Below are 11,510 nucleotides of genomic sequence, written 5' to 3'. Positions count from 1 at the left end.
TTATGAGAATAGGAGCAAAAAATATATGTAGCAAAAGTGTCAAATATACATGACCCAGAAAGGCTGTAGTATGGAGGTCTACCCCGCGCGTATCGCTGCCTCTCAGTGCAGCTTCCTAGTCGCCTAGTCAATCCTAGATCATATCCCGTGTCACATGGCAGACTGCCGCACCCAGGACCGCACCGTCCATGAGGCGAGATGAAACCAGCGGCCGCCACACCCTCCTGCACTAATTGTACCTGCATCTAAAGGACGCAGATACAATTACATGCATACAACTAAATGCCCGACCATTCAGCGCCTTACAACTTTCTATTGAAAGGCGCCGATTGGCGGGGCAAGTCATTCTGCCCGCTTGCCTTTTAACGACGCAAGCGGCGCGATGACGTCATCACGTCGCTTGCATTGTTCAGTCCCAGCAGACCTGCTCAGAAGAGAGCAGGCCTACATTGACACAGCACGGTGCGGGAACGGGATCACGGTGTGTATGTAAAGAGTGGCATTATCTACAGGGTGATATATGTGAGGCACAATCTACAAGGGGGCTATATGTGGGGCACAATCTACAGGGGGCTGTATGTAGGGCGCTATCTACATGGGGCTGTATGTAGGGCACTATCTACAGGGGGCTGTATGTGGGCCACTATTTACATGGTGTGCTATATGTAGGGCACAATGTACAGGGTTCTATATGTGGAACACTATCTACAGGGGGTGCTATATGTGGGGCACTATCTACAGGGGGCTATATGTAGGGCACCATCTACAGGGGCTGTATGTAGGGCACTATCTACAGGGGGCTGTATGTGGGCCACTATCTACAGAGGGTGCTACATGTAGGACACTATTTACAGGGATCAATACCTATAACTGTATGTGAGGACCCCTTGAAAAAGCTACCGCGAAACGCGCGTCGGGGCTCTTGCTGTGGACATTCATCATTTTTTTTTGGCTTGGCATGCAATACATTGGTTGGTATGGCTACTGGGACCTATTGTTACTTTAGGTGATATCCTGGTCTCTATACCTCCTCATTCACATTGACTACTCAGTGTTGGCTACTTAGTCTTTTCTGCATACCATTTTTGACCAGGGTCCATATTATACTGTTCAGGTTTTATATATCCTTCTGGAGATACAGCTCCAGGTTTCTGTCATTTTTTGATTATACGCATTTATGGCATGACTGTCAGTATGACTCTTTATGGCATTTTCTGATTATTTGTATATATGCCATTTGTCAGTAGCCTTATGTTGTCCACTGTGCATATTTTAAATTGTTTGTGGTTTTTAGGTCTTGATGGACAACATGTTCTTGTATTTATTGTAATAAAGGATGTATAATTTTTGCAAATTTTTGGCTGTACTTGGTTTTATTTTTTCCCTTAGGGGTGCTAATATCTGTCCTCACATACAGTTATAGGTATTGATTGTTTGCTCTTCTTTGATATGTGTGGACGTTTACCATAACGTTTATTATTAGGTCTGGTTCTATATAGGTATTCACTATTTACAGGGGTCTGTATGTAGGCCACTATCTAAAGGGGGCACTATATGTGGGGCACTATCTACAGGGGGCTATATGTAGGGCACTATCTACAGGGGGCTATATGTGGGGTACTATCTACAGGGGTCGCTATATGTGGGGTACTATCTACAGGGGGCGCTATATGTGGGGCACTATCTACAGAGGGGCTATACGGAGAGCACTATCTAAAGAGGGACTATATGTGGGGCACTATCTACAGGGGGCTATATGTAGGGCCCTATCTACAGGTGGCTCTTTGTGGGCCACTATCTACAGGGCGCTGTATGTGGGCTACTATCTACAGGGGGGATATATGTAGAGCGCTATCTACATGGGGGCTGTATGTGGGCCACTACCTACTGGGGGGCTATATGTAGAGAACTATCTACAGGGGGCTATATGTAGGGCACTATCTACTTAGGGGTGCAGTGTACGTAATTATTATATTTAGGGGAGTAGTGTATGGCATCATGAGAATTTTATCTTTGTTTATAGGTGCAGAAATGTTTGAAAAGTGAGAAGCTGAAGACATCTGAGCGGCAAACTGCAGAAATGGGCTGGGGCCGGGAGAAGTCGTCATAGAGGTCTGAACCGAATGGAGAAGAAAAGAGAAAAAGATTAACTAGAATCTGAAAAGACATCACTGGTGAGTCACTAAATGTAAATGTTTATTCTGCCTCTAATCAATACTGTAGTTCACTGTATGATCTGCAGCGAGATGATGGGTGGTATGATTTTTTTTTTCTAATGTGAAACAGCAACTCCTAGCATATCCTTACCATTGTTCAGACCATGCTGGGAGTTGTAGATTTATACGGCAGGGGTTGCACTAAATTGAGCTGTATTTGTGCTGGTGCAGTATATATTAACTGAGCTTGGTTCTATTGCTGTATTTATGTACTGACCTTTGTTGTGGTGCTGTATATATGTATGAGCTTGTTTCTGGTGTTGTATATATGTATGAGCTTGGTTCCAGTGCTATATTTATGTACTGAGCTTTGTTCTGGTGCTGTATATATGTACTGAGCTTGGTTCTGGTGCTGTATATATGTATGAGCTTGGTTCTGGAGCTGTATTTATGTACTGAGCTTGGTTCTGGTACTGTATTTATGTGCTGAGCTTGGTTCTGGTTAGTGGCGTAACTACCGCTGTAGCAACCGTAGCGGCTGCTACAGGGCCCGCAGCATGCCCTGTGTGAACTGGACCTTAACATGCAATTTAGTGTAAGGCCACACGATGCGGCCATGTTGCGTCCTTAAACAGCAGCAAGTCATTTTTCAATAGAAGTCAATGGTGACATTTTTGTTATGGACAGACTGCTGCTGTTATATTACAATGTGTTTTTCTGTGCGGTTGAACGCATCTTTATAATGTCTGACCGCATGCAGTTAATGACCGCGCTGCCAATGTTGTTACTGAACTGCTTGCGTTTTTGATAACAGTTCTGTAATGCATTGTAATGAACTATATACAGGAAGCACCTAACAAACGTCAACACCAGTGTAATCTATGTCCATAAACTATGTGCGTAAAAAACGCAACAGAACTGCAGCATTGCAGACAAAAAACGCATTCAGTTCACTGCATGCGGTTCTCAAACGCAACAAAACTGCGTCAACGACGCACTGTGTGGCCTTATCCTTCACAGCCAGCAGGAATCTATTTTTAAGGTGATGGGGCTCCCTATCCCCTGGACCCGTATCCACCACAGGTTGCACAGATGGAATGTCCTCTCCTGACTGTACTATGAATGGTTGGACAAACTGTATAGTCAGCGGAGTGCCTTTCATCCCACTATTCCAGAAAACAATTTTTTTTTATAGAAAACTTTAATGACAAGTATCAGTAAAGCAGGGGCGTTGCTAGGGTCTTAAAAGTTCAGGGGCACAAGCCCCGAGACATATATTTACCCCCGCCACCCCTGGAATTTTTTTTTTTTACATACCGTATTTTTCGGAATATAAGACGCACCTGACCATAAGACGCACCCAGGTTTTAGACAACAGAAAATAGGAAAAAAATTATTTGTTAAAAAATAATTTATTCTGTTTCACCACATTCTGAGAGCCAAAACTTTTTTTATATTTTTTTTATCGATTGAGCGGTGTGAGGGCTTATTTTGTTGCGGGACGAAATTATTTTATTTTTTACATTGTGCTTGGGGGAAAATAGGAAAAGGTTTTTTTTTTACACTCCTAAAAATGTATCTAACATTTTTTTTGTTTTGGATACATGTGTCATTTCTGAAACAGCGTAACTATGCTGTTTCCCTAACTACCATAGTAGTGAATTGCAGTTACGGAAGCAGCGTAGCATGCGAGCTACGCAGTTTCCGTAACTACTGTTCAGTTCTATGGGAGTTACGGAAACAGCGTAGCTGTTTCAGTAACTCCACATGTAATCGTGGCCGGGAGAGCACAGAAAGCTAGAACGGGGTTTAGGGGGCCCCGTTCTAGAGATAGGTGCGGGTCCCAGATGTGGGACCTGCATCTATCTGACATTTATGACATATCCTGTGGATATGCCATAAATGTCCCTCATAGAAAAAAACCCTATAAATGCCGAGGTCGCTATTGGCCACGGCATTTAACTAGTTAAAGGGGTTTGCCATAAAACACATGTATCCCCTATCCACAGAATAGGGGCTACATGTGAGACAGCTGGGGGTCCGACCGCTGGGACCCCCAGCAATAAGGAGAACAGGGGAGCAAAAGTCACCCAAAGCGCTACATGAGAAGCCTGGACTTCCGGGTTCTGTGTCTGTCTTATCTGTTCCGCAGCTCCATAGAGATCAATGGAGAGCTGCTCGCGCATGTGCATAAGAATCCCATTGATCTCTATGAAGCTGCCAGACACAGAACGCGGAAGTCAAAGCTTCTCATGCAGCGCTCCTGGTAACTTTCGTTCCCGATTCTCCTTATCGTTCACACATGTATCCCCTATCCTTTGGATAGGGGATACATGTGTTTTATGGCACAAGCCATTTAAACTGCCAGGAACAGCTAAATTGCTATTCCTGGCCGTTATAGCAGCGTGTCAGAAGCTGACACCTGCAGTGTATGGAGCGGGCTCAGTGCGTGAGCCCGCTCGATACATCATCCCCCTTTGCAGACACTGAAGCGCCTAGGGAGAGTGTCAGGGACTGCAAGGGGTTAAGAAAGGATGGAACGGTTTAAAATAATGCCCAGGACCAGGATTGGTTAACAAGGAGTAAGAGGGGCGTGGTTAAGAAGATATAAGGCAGGGGTTTGGAGCAGAAACCCCTCTTACCTTCAAGCTGCAGTGGAAGAAACACCTTTGCTGCTGCTGTGGAGATTCAGAGCGTGTTCGTTCAAGAAGATGGCAGAAGAACTGTTGCGGAAGGTGGCACAGCGGGTAGCGTCGGAGGGACCTGCCTGGCTGGAATCCCTGTTGGAGGAAGGAGAGAAGCGAGTTCCAGAGAGCGGCACGGAGCAGTCAGGAGCGGCTACTCGAGGTAGGCCGCAGAGCGTTACACGCCCTCCGGTTCGTCTGAGCCCTAGCCCCGTTGCTATGAGGGGTGCTGTGACTGCTGCACAGTCATGCGGTGGTCCCAGCAGGTCCCCTAGGCCTATGTCGACGGGTGCTTCGTCGGTCGACATAGTGCCCCCCCGCCCACTCGTCGCGCTGGCGTCCTTCCCCATGGCGGTAAGAGGGTGGCGGTTAAACCGGCACGGGCTCGGTACAACCCGCCTCGAGCTGCTGATGCGGGCGCGGTGGCAGCGGTCGATTTTCGTGACAGTGGGGTGAATATGGCGGACACAGGTGATTGGTCCGACATGGTTGCTTACCATGCGGCATGTTCACAGGAGCTGGGACTTGCTTCTGGTGCCTGTGTGTAGCCGGGGTCGGCGCCATCTTTCCCCGTGCTGTTCTCTGCGCAGCCAGAATTGGCGGCGGTGAGAACAGGAGCGGGACGTCCTGGCAGGCGCAGTGCGGCCAGGAAACAAGATGGCGGATCACATAAAAAGAAGGCGGCGGGTTCGGGGAAGCGGGCGGTGAGCAAACAGCCCAGCCAGGGGGTGGGGGCTTCTGCGGTGCCTGTCGCTTCTCCACCCCGGTCCCCCCCGGGCCCCGGTCAGCATGGGTTAAGGCCAGGGGGGGAGTGTGCTAGGAAAGACGGGGTCGAGAGTGTTTTGGACTCGATTTGCCCTTCTCCTGCCTTGTCATCTTTTTCTCCTGCAGGTCCAAGAAGGGAGCGTTCCAGGCGAGGGAGGAAACGCCGGGCTGGAGGACATCGCCGGCACGGCCATCATAGACGTCGCAGATCGGGTGACGTGAAGAGGCGTGGTCGGCGGTACTCCTCGTCTTCCAGCGATGGATTCTCCTCCTCGTCGGCGACGACGTCTGCATCGTCAGGATCGTGGAGGAGGTTGTCGCGGAGATCATCACGGCCGCAGAGACGCAGTCGACGCCGGGAGGTGCAGCGCTTGTCGGTGGATCAGGAGCAGCTGTCCCAGGTTGTCCCTCCCGCCGGGCCGGTGGAGGAGGTGCAGGCCGTGGTTCCAGTGCCGTGGCAAGTGGCTGAAGGACCCTCTGGAGTCGGTGGGACCTCTGGGAGCGGTGAGTCGGCCTGCGGTGACGCATGGCTTAATAAATCTATTGCATCGGGTGCGGATTTGATTTCTGTTTTAAAAGCCGTGGTGGCTGGGTTAAAAGTGAATGAGGGAACGTTGTGTCCCTCGGTGCCACCAGAGGGAGCTATGCCCCCGTCTGAGAAGGAGAATGCTTTAGCTAGTTTGACGTTTAGAGATTCATTGTTTTGTGGAGTCGCTCCTCTCGGGACTCATTTGTCAGCTGAGATCAAGGACAAGATTTGGAGGAATGAATTTGTGGATATTTGGTCCTTGGTCTCGGTGGAGCAGGTGACTGTCGACAAGGAGCGGGGTTTTGAGAGAGGTTCAGATAGGAAAGCGAAAGTCGCGAAAACATTTGGCAACTGGGTACAGTGTTACGCTACACTGGCTCATGTTATTTGCCAACGCTATTGTTAGGGATCTGCCAGGTACTTCATCTAGGTATACTCCTGGGATTAATCAATCCACACCTGAGGCCAGACCTGTTCGACTGACACCATCTCCCACCAACCAGGGTGGCAGGCTCAGGAGTGGGAGAGCCTATCGCGGTCTGGTCTGTCGGAGTTAGCTCCGCCCCCTGTCCTTTATTACCTGCCCTGTTCTCTCCCTCAGTGCTTGTAATTCTTTTGGATTCCTGGCCCCACTGCTGCTTGCTCCAGCCTGCTTCTGCCTTGCTTCTGCCTTGCTGCAGTTCTGCTTGACCTGCTTTGCTTTGCCCCTGGCTTGCTTCTGTCTCCTTGCCCGCTTGGGTGTACTCACTTGGTCCTGGTCCTGACTGTCCGTTCGCCGCTCCGTTTCCTCGTGGCGTTCCGTGGCTACTGCCCCTTCCCTTGCATGTTCCCTGTTTGTTTTCCTGTGCACTTAGACAGCGTAGGGACCGCCGCCCAGTTGTACCTCGTCGCCTAGGGCGGGTCGTTGCAAGTAGGCAGGGACAGGGCGGTGGGTAGATTAGGGCTCACTTTCCCTTCACCTCCTTCCTGCCATTACATAATTACAAGCCCTTACCTAGTCTACCATTTCTCCTACGCTGACGCTATCATGGACCCCCTTGAGACCCTGACCCAGCAGATGCAGGGCCTCTCCCTACAGGTCCAGGCCCTGGCCCAAAGGGTCAATCAGGGTGACGCTGCTTTAGTAGTACCCCTCACCTCACCTCTAGAACCCGACCTCAAGTTACCTGACCGGTTCTCAGGGGACCGTAAGACGTTTCTCTCCTTCCGGGAGAGTTGCAGACTGTATTTCCGCCTAAAGCCCCACTCCTCAGGTTCCGAGAACCAGCGGGTGGGTATCATCATATCCCGACTCCAGGAAGGGCCCCAAGAGTGGGCCTTCTCCTTGGCTCCTGACGCCCCTGAACTTTCCTCTGTTGATCGTTTTTTCTCTGCCCTCGGACTCATTTACGACGAGACTGACAGGACTGCTTTAGCCGAGAGTCAGCTGGTGACCTTACGTCAGGGTAGGAGACCGGTTGAGGAATACTGTTCTGATTTTAGGAAGTGGTGCGTAGCTTCTCAGTGGAACGATCCGGCCCTAAGGTGCCAGTTTAGGTTAGGATTATCTGACGCCCTGAAGGATCTGCTGGTTAGCTACCCCTCGTCTGAATCCCTTGACCAGGTTATGGCCCTAGCAGTACGACTTGACCGACGTCTCAGGGAACGTCAGCTAGAACGCTTCAGTGTGCTCCCCTCTGACTTTTCTGCGATCCCCCCCGAGGTCCCGTCTCCTCGCCCCTCCACGGAGGACTCGGAGGTACCTATGCAACTCGGGGCCTCCATGTCCCCTCGACAACGTAGGGAGTTTCGCAGAATGAATGGTCTCTGCTTCTACTGTGGGGACGACAAGCATCTACTGAACACCTGTCCCAGGCGCAAGAATAAGAAGCCGGAAAACTTCCGCGCCTAAGTGATCATCGGGGAGGTCACTTGGGCGCACAGGTATTTCCCGTTAATGTGAAACGCAATAAAATTTTGCTTCCCTTTCAGGTCTCGTTTGCTGGCCGGGCTGCCACGGGCAGTGCTTTCGTGGATTCAGGGTCTTCTGCTAATATCATGTCTGTGGAATTTGCTATGTCTCTAAAGATGCCTTGTATTGATTTACCTTATCCTATCCCTGTAGTAGGAATCGACTCTACTCCCCTTGCTAATGGTTATTTTACTCAGCATACTCCTGTTTTTGAACTCCTGGTTGGCTCCATGCATTTGGAGCAGTGCTCTGTACTGGTGATGCAGGGATTATCGTCTGATCTGGTTTTAGGCCTTCCCTGGTTGCAGTTGCATAATCCCACGTTTGATTGGAATACTGGGGATCTCACCAAATGGGGTAATGAATGTCTTATGTCATGTCTTTCTGTTAACTCTATTTCTCCCCGGGAGGAGGTAAACACGCTTCCTGAGTTTGTTCAGGACTTCGCCGATGTGTTTTCTAAGGAGGCCTCCGAGGTGTTGCCCCCCCCATAGAGATTACGATTGCACTATCGATTTGGTGCCTGGTGCCAAGCTTCCTAAGGGTAGGATATTTAATCTTTCTTGTCCTGAACGTGAAGCCATGAGGGTGTATATCCAAGAATGCCTGGCCAAGGGTTTCATTCGCCCCTCGACTTCTCCTGTAGGTGCTGGCTTCTTCTTCGTGGGGAAGAAGGATGGTGGTCTTAGGCCGTGCATTGATTATCGTAACCTGAATAAGGTCACTGTAAGGAACCAGTACCCACTTCCTTTGATTCCGGATCTTTTTAATCAGGTTCAGGGAGCCCAATGGTTTTCTAAGTTCGATCTACGGGGGGCATATAACCTTATCCGCATCAAAGAGGGGGATGAGTGGAAAACTGCGTTCAACACACCCGAGGGTCATTTCGAATACCTGGTCATGCCCTTTGGGTTGTGTAATGCCCCTGCTGTCTTCCAGAATTTTATTAATGAAATCCTGAGAGAGTACCTGGGTAATTTTCTTGTTGTGTACCTTGATGACATACTGGTGTTTTCCAAGGACTGGTCCTCCCACGTGGAGCATGTCAGGAAGGTGCTCCAGGTCCTTCGGGAGAATAATCTGTTTGCTAAGACTGAAAAATGTGTCTTTGGGGTACAGGAGATACCATTTTTAGGGCAAATCCTCACTCCTCATGAATTCCGCATGGACCCTGCCAAGGTTCAGGCTGTGGCGGAATGGGTCCAACCTGCCTCCCTTAAGGCGTTACAGTGTTTTTTAGGGTTCGCCAACTATTACAGGAGATTTATTGCCAACTTCTCGGTCGTCGCTAAGCCTCTTACGGACCTTACCCGCAAGGGTGCTGATGTCCTCCATTGGCCCCCTGAGGCCGTCCAGGCCTTTGAGACCCTCAAGAAGTGCTTTATCTCGGCCCCCGTGCTGATTCAGCCCAACCAAGAGGAGCCATTTATTGTGGAGGTTGACGCTTCCGAGGTGGGAGTGGGGGCCGTCTTGTCCCAGGGTACCAGCTCCCTGACCCATCTCCGCCCCTGTGCTTACTTCTCTAGGAAGTTTTCACCCACGGAGAGTAACTATGATATTGGCAACCGCGAACTTCTAGCCATTAAATGGGCTTTTGAGGAGTGGCGGCACTTCCTGGAGGGGGCCAGACACCAGGTAACGGTCCTTACGGATCACAGGAATCTGGTTTTCCTAGAATCGGCCCGGAGGCTTAATCCTAGACAAGCTCGGTGGGCACTATTCTTTACCAGATTTAATTTCTTGGTTACCTATAGGGCTGGGTCCAAGAATATTAAGGCTGATGCTCTGTCACGTAGTTTCATGGCCAATCCTCCTTCTGAGAAGGATCCTGCTTGTATTTTACCCCCTGGTATAATCGTCTCTGCCACGGATTCTGATTTAGCTTCTGATATCGCGGCTGATCAGGGTGCAGCTCCCGGGAACGTCCCTGGGGACAAACTGTTTGTTCCCCTGCAATACCGCCTGAGGGTACTCAGGGAAAACCATGACTCCGCTCTATCTGGTCATCCTGGCATCTTGGGCACCAAACAACTCATTACCAGAAACTATTGGTGGCCTGGGTTGCCTAAAGACGTTAGGGCCTACGTCGCCGCTTGTGAGGTTTGCGCTAGGTCCAAAACCCCTAGGTCCCGACCTGCGGGCCTACTACGTTCCTTGCCCATTCCCCAGAGACCTTGGACCCATATCTCCATGGATTTTATCACCGATTTGCCTCCATCTCAGGGCAAGTCGGTGGTGTGGGTGGTAGTCGACCGCTTCAGCAAGATGTGCCACTTTGTGCCCCTTAAGAAGCTACCTAACGCCAAGACGTTAGCTTCTTTGTTTGTGAAACACATCCTGCGTCTCCATGGGGCCCCAGTCAATATCGTTTCTGACAGAGGGGTACAATTTGTTTCCTTATTTTGGAGAGCTTTTTGTAAAAAGTTGGAGATTGATCTGTCCTTCTCCTCCGCCTTCCATCCCGAAACTAATGGCCAAACGGAAAGGACCAACCAATCCCTGGAACAATATTTAAGGTGTTTCATCTCTGACTGTCAATTCGATTGGGTCTCATTCCTTCCCCTTGCTGAATTTTCCTTGAATAACCGGGTCAGTAACTCGTCAGGGGTCTCCCCGTTTTTCTGTAATTTCGGGTTTAACCCAAGATTCTCCTCCGTCTCCCCTGGTTGTTCCAATAATCCTGAGGTAGAGGATGTTCATCGGGAACTGTGCACTGTCTGGGCCCAGGTTCAGAAGAACCTAGAGGCGTCCCAGAGCGCACAAAAGATTCAGGCGGATAGTAGACGTTCTGCTAACCCCCGGTTTGTCGTCGGGGATTTGGTCTGGTTGTCGTCCAGGAACTTGCGCCTTAAGGTCCCGTCCAGGAAGTTTGCTCCCCGATTTATTGGACCTTATAAGATCATTGAAGTCCTCAACCCTGTATCCTTCCGTCTGGAGCTCCCCCCATCAGTTCGCATACATGACGTCTTCCATGCCTCCCTCCTTAAACGCTGCTCCCCGTCCTGGTCCCCCTCGAGGATACCTCCTGTTCCCGTTCTCACCCCTGAGGGGGTGGAATTCGAGGTGGCCAAGATTATGGACAGTAGGATGGTCCAGGGCTCCCTCCAGTACCTGGTCCATTGGAGAGGATACGGGCCGGAGGAGAGGACTTGGGTACCTGCCCGTGATGTTCACGCTGGGGTACTGATCAGGAGGTTCCACCTTCTCTTCCCCACTAAACCGGGTCCCCTTAGTAAGGGTCCGGTGGCCCCTCATAAAAGGGGGAGTACTGTTAGGGATCTGCCAGGTACTTCATCTAGGTATACTCCTGGGATTAATCAATCCACACCTGAGGCCAGACCTGTTCGACTGACACCATCTCCCACCAACCAGGGTGGCAGGCTCAGGAGTGGGAGAGCCTATCGCGGCCTGGTCTGTCGGAGTTA

This window comes from Rhinoderma darwinii, chromosome 7 (assembly GCF_050947455.1).
Source record: "Rhinoderma darwinii isolate aRhiDar2 chromosome 7, aRhiDar2.hap1, whole genome shotgun sequence".
Classification (NCBI taxonomy): domain Eukaryota; kingdom Metazoa; phylum Chordata; class Amphibia; order Anura; family Rhinodermatidae; genus Rhinoderma; species Rhinoderma darwinii.
Note: the sequence above shows the minus strand (reverse complement) of the source record.